Raw genomic sequence first — 9,975 nt, 5'->3', positions numbered from 1 at the left:
TACACAGGTAAAAGTTTTGTCAAGGTACACAGGTAAAAGTTTTGTCAAGGTACACAGGTAAAAGTTTTGTCAAGGTACACAGGTAAAAGTTTTGTCAGGGTACCGCTTTTCTAGACACATTGGAGACTTCTTACGCTTGCATGATGTCCTGGAATATATACCATTCTTTTTTTAATATTCGTGTTTATGTAGCTGTTTTGTACGCCCTCACCGACACACACAATCTACAACATTTAAGAGACGGGCTTCGACCTTGTCTGTAAGAGCCAAGCCAGGCTGAGAGAGGTACAATGTCCCAGCTGACAGACGGAGAGACTCGATGGAGATTCTCCCCACACGGGAATCGCACAAAGGTCTTCACATTCTGTGTGTGACGGGAAAGCGTTTAATCGGTGCACTACAGATACTGATTTTCTTCATTCGTCCGACAAAATAATACATTAATTGCTCTTTGAACAGCTGAAAGGGTGGAATAGTGACATTCAGGAGACACCAAGATGTGCGTTTGGTCATAAATATTAAGTATTATGGACAGGGCATTATTTCATTCTTCAGATAATATACTATTATTATGCTGTTGTTCTCTGGTAATCAGGGGATAAATCGAGAGGATTGTTATATGGCGTATGTGGTCTAGTGGTTAGGCTACTGGACTCGTAATCGTGAGGTTGCGGGTTCGGGGGTTCGAGACACGGGCCCGACGTTGTGTCCTTGGGAAAAGCACTTAACACGACGTTCTCTCGCTTCACCCAGGTGGGAATGGGTACCCGACCATAGACAGCGAAAGATCTTGTCAGTATGTAAATGTTTTAGAGCCTATAAATGGCTGCTTGCACTGTATGCTTCCCAGAAAGTTGAAGTTGTTTCAGAATGCTCTCACGTCTGCTGGGGTAATAGTATAGATTGTGAAGCGCATAGAGCCTGCTGTTGAGAGGGGATTTGCGCTATACAAATGCTATCTAATATTATTATCATTATGTAAGACAGTCTAACTTACTGATATCTTTATTAACACCAAAATATGTTCACAAATCAGAGGTTACAATAATGATACTTCTTTACGTTGTGGTCAATGAAGTAAAATGGGGGAATTCCACACTCAACTTTTTCAGTTGGTTGTCAGAAAGTTTCTACTGATGAGGTGATCACACAAACAGAGGACACGTATCCCACAACCATTCAAACTGGAATTCTGTACAAATATCAGAAAAAGTAACAATACTTCATAGATTCCAGTTTTTCCTCTTTATTAACATTTTTATACGAAATGACGAATGCAGTTTTTTGGTCACCTGAATAGACAGAAGGGTCTTGAACATTCAGCTCTCACTGACAAAATTGAGGGCAAACGAGGCAGGGGTAGGCCAAGAACAACATACTTAGGGAACCTGAACAAATGGGTAACAGAGAAAGATCAGGGAAATGTAGCTATTTTTAGAGCATCCGAGCAAAGGAATGAATGGAGAACCATGATCGCCGATGTCAGTCGCAGATCTGGCACTGGATGATGATGATTAGCATTTCCACCATTTCAGGGTAATTCCACACCCATCATGACAGACCTGGAAAAACCAGAATTAAACAAACAGGAAAAAGAAGTTACATCTGAATTGAGCACAACAAAAATCTATGTAGATTATCATGAATGAGAACAGTGGGGGCCTAGGCCTATAAAAATTATGGGGATACGTCTTGAAGAAAATAAATTACAAATCAATTTCAAACAAATTTCTGTTCACTTTTGATGTCGGTCGAGGGACATAGTCAGGGTCAGTGTCAGTGTCGGTGTAGTCACTGTCTGCGTCACTGTTTGGTCTGTGTTGTAGAGGTGGCTGTTCATTTTCAAGAGCATTGTCACTGTCACTGTCGTCACTTGGAGGAGGAGGAGGAAGAACAGCAGCAGCAGCTGTCTTCTTTCCTGTGCATCTTTCCTTACACTTCCCCTTTCCTTTGCTCTTCCCCTTTGCTTTCTTTGCGGCTCTCTCCTCTTCATCAAAGTTAAAGAACATTTAGCAGCATTTTGCAATCTTTGAAAACCATGAGTGTTGCACTTACAAGGGGCATACCAAACGTTTTTTACCTGACCATGAGGGAATAAAGATAGAAGGCTGAAATATGGGGTGAAAGCCAACAGTTATCTTCTTAGATTGCTTATAAATTTTGGGGAATTTCAGATTACTGCTTTTAACATCAGCGCACTCTCAGTGAATGGGGGTATGTTGTTCTCCAGTTTCAACATAAAAATGGAGAAAATTGAGCGCAGTGCAGTAGTGAAGTATTTGTTTTTGAAACAGGATATTTGTACGGAGATACATGCCGTACATGAAACTGATTGCCCATCCTATGCTGTGATGAAATTTTATTTTGTTGTAAAAAAAAAAGTGTTCATGTGGTCAAAGGAGCGGTAGAGGGCTGGTTTTCTGACATAGAGAGGGTCCTCTATTCTCAAGGTCTTTTCAAGTTCATACACAGATGGCAAACATGTTTAACTCTGGGAGGCGACTACATAAAAAAGACTAATCTGAGTACCAAATGTCAGCTTTCTACCTTTATTCCTTCTTGGTCAGGTAAAAAAAACTTTTGGTATGCCCCTTGTACCTTCGACAGACTTGTAAAAAGTGTCAGAATGCAACAGTCGTACAGATGGCTGCGTGTTGTGTTCAAACAGGAAGTAGAAGTCAAAGGCAGTTGAACAATTGGAAGAGTTCCCGATTCGCCATTCGTGTTGTCTTCCTGCGAAGGTCCAGCTCTACGGAAATCGGGTGTAGAATTACCCCGGGTGTGGAATCCCCCCCCCCCCCATTTTAACATATATTGAATGTTTGCCCAGAAAAGGTCACTAAGCCTTTAACCGTACTCTGCTTTTCATACGCTTTTAAGTGGGGTTTTTTATCTTTTTTGTTGTTGTTGCTCACGTAATTCTTTTCTAAATTGTGCTTTCCATTTAAAAAATGGAATTTTTCACAATATTCCAGACAACCACAGGCCACCAGTAGAAAACACTCAGACTTCCAGAGGACCAAGACACACAACTCAACCAGTGGCTGATGTAGATGATCAGTACTTGTACGAGGAACCTCACTACCTTGAAATATTATAAAACACGCAGGGAGGGAGACAGGGAGTGGGGATTGAAAAAGAAACCAATGGGAGACAGTAGGACAGAGATAAAGATAGGCAGAGAATTATAGAGACAGAGAAAGAGATAGACAGAGAAAAAGGGAGAGGGAGAGAGAGAGAGAGAGAGAGAGAGAGAGAGAGAGAGAGAGAGAGAGAGAGAGAGAGAGAGAGAGAGAGAGAGAGAGAGAGAGAGAGAGAAAGAGACAGAGACAGAGAGAGAGACAGACAGACAGAAAGACAGACAGACGGACAGACAGACAGACAGACAGACAGACAGACAGACAGACAGACAGACAGACAGACAGACAGACAGACAGAAAAAGGGGAGGAGTTGGAGACATAATATTTTCTTTATATTTTTTTGTTATTTTCTTTCCGATCGAAGTGCCTACAACGACAAACTAAAGTGTTTTCTTTTAAAGTATTGAGAGTAGCAATTCATACAATAGATTTGAATCTTTATTACCATAATTTTGTTTTCTTTATTTTCCACCTCTTCCCTTTGTGCCACCATCACTGGCGGTTGTTTTTTGGGTGGGGGGTTTGTTTGTTTGTTTGTTTGTTTGTTTGTTTGTTTGTTTGTTTGTTTGTTGTTGTTGTTTTGTTTTTGTTTGGGGGGGGGGGGTGGTGTGTGTGTTTTTCTTTTTATAAATGCAGATGCCCCCTATGCCGTTTCTCTTCGGGCACTTTCTACAGATAACAGTCTCGTGTGATGACAAACTGAAGTATCAATTATCCTCCATTTCCAAAAACTTTATTTTTATAAAGGTGAAAGATATTTTTGTACTCTCTGGTGATGAACTACTCTCCACTTGTTGGTTGGAGAGAGTTTTTTACTAATCACCCACGGAAAGACTGGCCATTTCTTTAACTGACATGAGTGATGGTAATAGATTTTCAGTGGTTAGAGCACCAAGTACTGTTTATGTGTTGCTATCTGTTTAATCGCTAAAAGCCTGTGTTCTTGAATCGCTATATATAAATGTCATAGTATTATAATTATAATGATTAGTAGTAGTAGTAGTAGTAGTAGTAGTAGTAGTAGTAGTAGTAGTAGTAGTATCACTATTATTATTATTATTATTATTGTTGTTGTTGTTGTTGTTGTTGTTGTTGTAACCATTACCTCCAGCCTTTGTGTATTTGTTTATGTATTGCCTCCTGTCTGCTTTGCACGGTAGTTCAGGGCAGGTCTAAGATCTTCCTGGGTGAAGAGTTGTGTGCACAGTTTGTGTAGAAAGCGTAAACACCTTCTTCTCCTAGGTCAAAGTTGTGTGTACAAATTTCGCGTGTCCCCGAGAAACCCTTGGTCCTTACGTGCTGTACCGGCGTCTGTGCTGGGATGGGTTCTGTTTATCACTAATATCACAGCCACAAGCAGAAGACACGAGTTCAATTCCTCAGTTAAGAAGATTTTAAATCAACTTTCTCCCCCTGCAAAGTTTGATGCTAAATGATAGCGGACGTCCAACATTTACAACCAATGAGTAGTCGGTATTGACGTACAGGGTGATCCAAAAAAAACTTTACAATTTTTTTTCTGAATATCTCGCGCAAAAATTGTTCTAGAATGCTGAAATTTGGAACAGACAAAATTTATTCAAAATGAATTTGTTTAATATAAATCCACGAAGAAGAAATATGTTTTGAAAACGGAAACGGCCAAAAGAAAAAAAAGCACCCAAAAACGCAAAGTTCACCAATGTTTAACAATCTTGTAAAGGAAGTCGTGAAAAGATTTGTTGACCTTTTTCTTTATTTCTCTTTGACATTAATTTTCCATCCCTGTGACATTTAAACAATAATTAATTTCTTTTACAGAGCTTTAAAAACCTAATGATTTCATTCAGAAATTCCAAGAAGCAGTGGTCCACATTCCTTCCTTTGGACTCGACACATTTTTAAAGCGTCTTTCGAAATGTTCAGTGGCGCCCTAACCCAAGGACCTGCTAAACCATGAGTTTTTAAAGCCACGTACGCTGTATATAAAATAATATGTTCACTAAGAAGTGGCTTCTGGAGACAATAGAGTGGGATGCCCAATAGACAGCATTTTTTGAGTTACCATATCACGCAGGGTGAAAATGGGCTTTGAACTGAACCAAATATCATCGAGGAAATGATCCCTCTTTACAGGACAATCGAGGAATCACGAACACATTGCCTTGCTCTGATCCATGTCATCTCGGCCTAGCAAAGATGAACATGGTATAGTCATTGGTTAAGACCTGCCATGAGAATGCAGACTATTGATGTGTAGGAAAGTCCTAGTTGCAGATCATCCACGGACAGACGTCTCATGGGACTCGGCTACTGAAATCTGCACTCTGGTGATGTTTAAAGGGCTGCGCACGGTGCGTGTTCGACCTGAAGTGGTCATTTTTGAAAAAAACTTTTTTAGTTCTGATTCACTATAGATCCAAACTGACGGAACTTCTCTACTCATGACGCCAAAGGTCTTGAGGGCACCTAAGCATTCTCTCCATGCCGTGCGCAGAACTTACGAAATGTCAGGGATGGGGAGTTTGTGGAGAGGTAATGTTCAATGCAAAAAGCTATCTGCTCTTTACTAAACGTAACCATGATCTAAGCAGGCTGAAGAAATTTTAGAAAAATAATATCTGCAGACTTCTGTTGACTTGTTAGACTGTTGTAGCTTACAATATGGCGCGATTGTTGCAACTTTTAGTGGTAGGCCTAATGCAAACTGGTGCGTCATGCTATGAAAATGGCGACAAGTTTGAAAATGGGTTGTTTTTTATGCGCAATACAGAACAAAACAATTCAATGGGCTTATCTAAAAAAACATATCAGAAAAATTCATCTTGGCTTCCAAACGTTATGTTCAAATCTGAAACACAAAACTTCAGTATGGAGGAAGATATTCACAAAACAATCTGTAAAGGGGTTTTTTGGATTACCCTGTAAAATGAGTCAAAGTTCTTCTGCAGCAAGTTCTGAAGTGCATATCGTCATCAAATGTGCTGTGTCACTATAATTATTATTATTAATATTATTGTTATTATTATTCTTATCAGTACCGTTATTATTACTACTACTACTACTATTGTTATTATTCTTGTTATTATAATAATAATAGAATAATAATAATAATTTTTTTTTATTATTATAACTGTAACTTTTATTACTATTGTTATTATCCGTCTTGTAATTGGAGTTGTAACTGATCCTTGAAGACAAGAAATGATTGTTCTATTATATATTATTATTATTGAACAGTCTGTGGGGTACTTTTGCATATAAAGTGATTTTTCTCGCCGTAGGAAGAGTAAAATACATTGATGTCATTACTGAACAAGTAGACAATATAGTAACAAAAATTTACAACAAATGTCTAAAGATTCAGATTTTAGAGAAAGTTTTGTTACTGGGGTTTCCCGGCTTTATGTTACCTTTCTACCAAAGGAGGGCAATTCTTCAGAAATACGAAACAACATTCCCAGTCCAAGAAATAAAAACGTATGACTCTGGGCTCGAAGCTTCGACTACTTGAGAAACTTTCACTGACCGAAAAAACATTTCTGTGCTTGTTTTCCATCATGCCATATAATTCCATCTTCCAGTTTGTTTTTTTCTATATATTACTAGTTACTTATTTTGTCCAAGATTTCAAACCACAATGTAAATACCTTTACCACAAACAAACATCTTCGAGTCTACAATGCTACTGCCTGGGATGAACAAAGGTATAAAATGGGTTGAATTCCAATAAGTAGTTTTGTGATTAAATAAATATATATATATATATATATATATATATATATATATATATATATATATATATATATATATATATGCATCAAATATAGCCTCAGTATCATACTTAGGGAACCTAAACAAATGGGTAACAGGGAAAGATCAGGGAAGCGTAGCTTTTTTTTAGAGCATCCGAGCAAAGGAATGCATGGAGAACCATGATCGCCGATGTCTGTCGCAGATCTGGCACTGGATGATGATGATAATTGTACACCTTGTGTCTTTCTATATTTACATGTTTTTCGATAAAAAGTCCTGTTGAAACTCCTCTCATGACTTCTGTCTGAAATTAGAGGGGTGGGATGGAGTGGTTGGGGTGTAGGGGTGAACTTTATTTTTACCCTGCGTGGCTTGATACGAGCTCACTGATACAGGTCACGACAACCACAGCGGGGGAAAGGCAAGGCTTACTTCACAGTGGGGTCAGAAAGGCGAGAGTGGGCAGGCTTACTTCACAGTGGGGTCAGAAAGGCAAGAGTGTCCAGGCTTACTTCACAGTGGGATCAAAGAAATAAGAGTGGCCAGGATTACTTCACAGTGGAGTCAGAAAGGCAAGACGTGGCCAGGCTTACTTCACAGTGGGATCAAAGAAACAAGAGTGGCCAGGGTTACTTCACAGTGGGGTCAGAAAGGCAAGACGTGGCCAGGATTACTTCACGGTGGGATCAGAAAGGCAAGACGTGGCCAGGATTACTTCACAGTAGGGTCAAAGAAACAAGAGTGGCCAGGATTACTTCACAGTGGGGGTCAAAGAAACAAGAGTGGCCAGGCTTACTTCACAGTGGGGTCAGAAAGAAACTTGTGTGGGCAGGCTTACTTCACAGTGGAGTCAGAAAGGCGAGAGTGGGCAGGCTTACTTCACAGTGGGGTCAGAAAGGCGAGAGTGGGCAGGATTACTTCACAGTGGGGTCAGAAAGAAGCAGGAGCTATCAATGGTGCCGATGGATCAATTTATCTGATGTTGAGTTAAAGCTACCATCTTTCTTGAGTGACAACGATCAAAATGTTATTGCTGTTTTTGATAAATCTAGCGTCTGCGTTTGTCGCGGCCGCGACCCGCGAATCGCAGCCACGATTTTTGGCATTTTTTTGGTGCGCGAATCGCGGCCGCGACTTTTGCATTTTTCGAAAAGAAAAGGCTACCTCATAACATAGACGTGTATTTTGATAAATTAAAGGTGTCCATATAATTATTTTAAAAAAATATATATTGTTATTTTTACTCGAAGATTTACATTTCATACTATTTAATATATTATTTCTGTTTGTCTTTTATTTTTCCCTCTTTGTTGGTGTGTTGTTGTTTTGTTTTTATTGTTCTGATCTATTTTTGTGTGTTTATGTTGCAAAATGTCATTTAATTTGATGCTGTTCGTACATTTAAAAAAATATTAATGTGTTATATTAGAGCGTGTGTCCACCAAAACCGAGTACTGACACTGGCAGGCCCCTTGTGTGTGATTCCTTAATTTATATGTAATATCCTGTACTTTTTCTGGAATTATGCACGTTTAGGGTTAAAAGGCTAATCTTCGGATAGATGAACACACGCCCTTATTTGTTTTCTTTTAAGGTTGTTTATGTGCTGTTCTAATTTTGATTTCATTCTGTTGCGAAACCTTTTTTTTCACGTTTTCACACTCTGTGTGGCTACAGGTTATATTCTGGATGCTTTAAACAGAGCTCAAGAAGGTTCTGATGCTTTAGATTAACTTATTATGAGTTACTTCTATCCACACAAGCTTATTGCTACGTCGTCACAGAGAGTTGAAAGCTTGAAAATTAATGGCGACTTTTATGGCAACTTTTGCTATTTTTGTGGCAACTTTTGGCAAATTTTGAAAATAAAATGACAGCAAACGCAGATGCTAGACAAATCTCTAAACTTCATTAAAAAGAGAAAGAATAGGAAAAATACGCTAGGGGGGGGGAGGGATGCCAATTTTCTGTTTTTAAATGTCGGAATTGTGAACACTAATTGAAGCACCAAAATGTTATTTTTATAAGTGACCTACATTTTTAGACAACTTAGTATTTCTCAAGTGAACGGAAAAGCGTAAAGACTCAAAAGACAAGACTTTTAATTTATATATACAATCAAAGAGTGGTACCTTTCTTTTGATTTCCATTACCAGTATAGCATAATATACCAAATATCCAGAAAACTTTGAGACAAACTCTTTATTTCAGTACAATGCACCAGATATCCAAATAGCTTTTTAGAGTACACAATATACGATATCCAAAAAACTTTTTTATAATGCAATACATCATCTATCCAATTAATAATTTTGAGTCAAACATTTTTAAAAAAATAATACAATACATCAAATATCCAAATAACTTTTTATATTACATTACATCAAATATCCAAATAACTTTTTATATTACAATACATCAGACATTCAAGTAACTTTGAGGCAAAGTCTTAATTATAGTATAATACATCAGATATACGATAGAACTGTGCTTTGAAGCTCTATTTGAACAAAGAAATTACATCGAATCAGAAACATTCATAAAATGCAGGGGAAAGCAAGAAAGAAAACAGAAATATTTCAGCACAAAAAGTTAGTGTTACGAAAAATAGCCTCCTACTTTGTACAAAAGGAAGTAAACAAATATTTCGACAGTAAAGGAAACCCTCATTAACAGTTTAATAACAGCAAAGCAAAAGCTCATTAACGGCAAAGCAATAAATTTGTGCCAATTATAATTGCATGGACAATAACTTACTGTATATATTATATTATGAACATTTTTGTACTTGACAAAACGTTGACTGCTGAGTAGGCCTATTTCCGTGGCCAGAAATCAATGGGCGGATAAAATTCATTTCTCAAACAAGTAATCTCCAATTGGAAGACAAAATGCTGCAAGCAAACATTTGAAACAGATAAGTGTAAATTGCAAGAAAATATAAGATCAATAATCGCTCTCCAAATTTCTCTTCACTCTGGAAACGGACACTACACTAGACTCCCTTTTACTGGAGAGTGACAAAGAAAAGAAGGAGGGGAGAACAGGACAATAGATGTTTGCTAGGAAAGAAGCCGCAAACCATAACAGAGCACCTGC

This window comes from Aplysia californica, unplaced genomic scaffold (assembly GCF_000002075.1).
Source record: "Aplysia californica isolate F4 #8 unplaced genomic scaffold, AplCal3.0 scaffold00859, whole genome shotgun sequence".
NCBI classification, from domain to species: domain Eukaryota; kingdom Metazoa; phylum Mollusca; class Gastropoda; order Aplysiida; family Aplysiidae; genus Aplysia; species Aplysia californica.
This window is presented reverse-complemented; position numbering follows the sequence as displayed.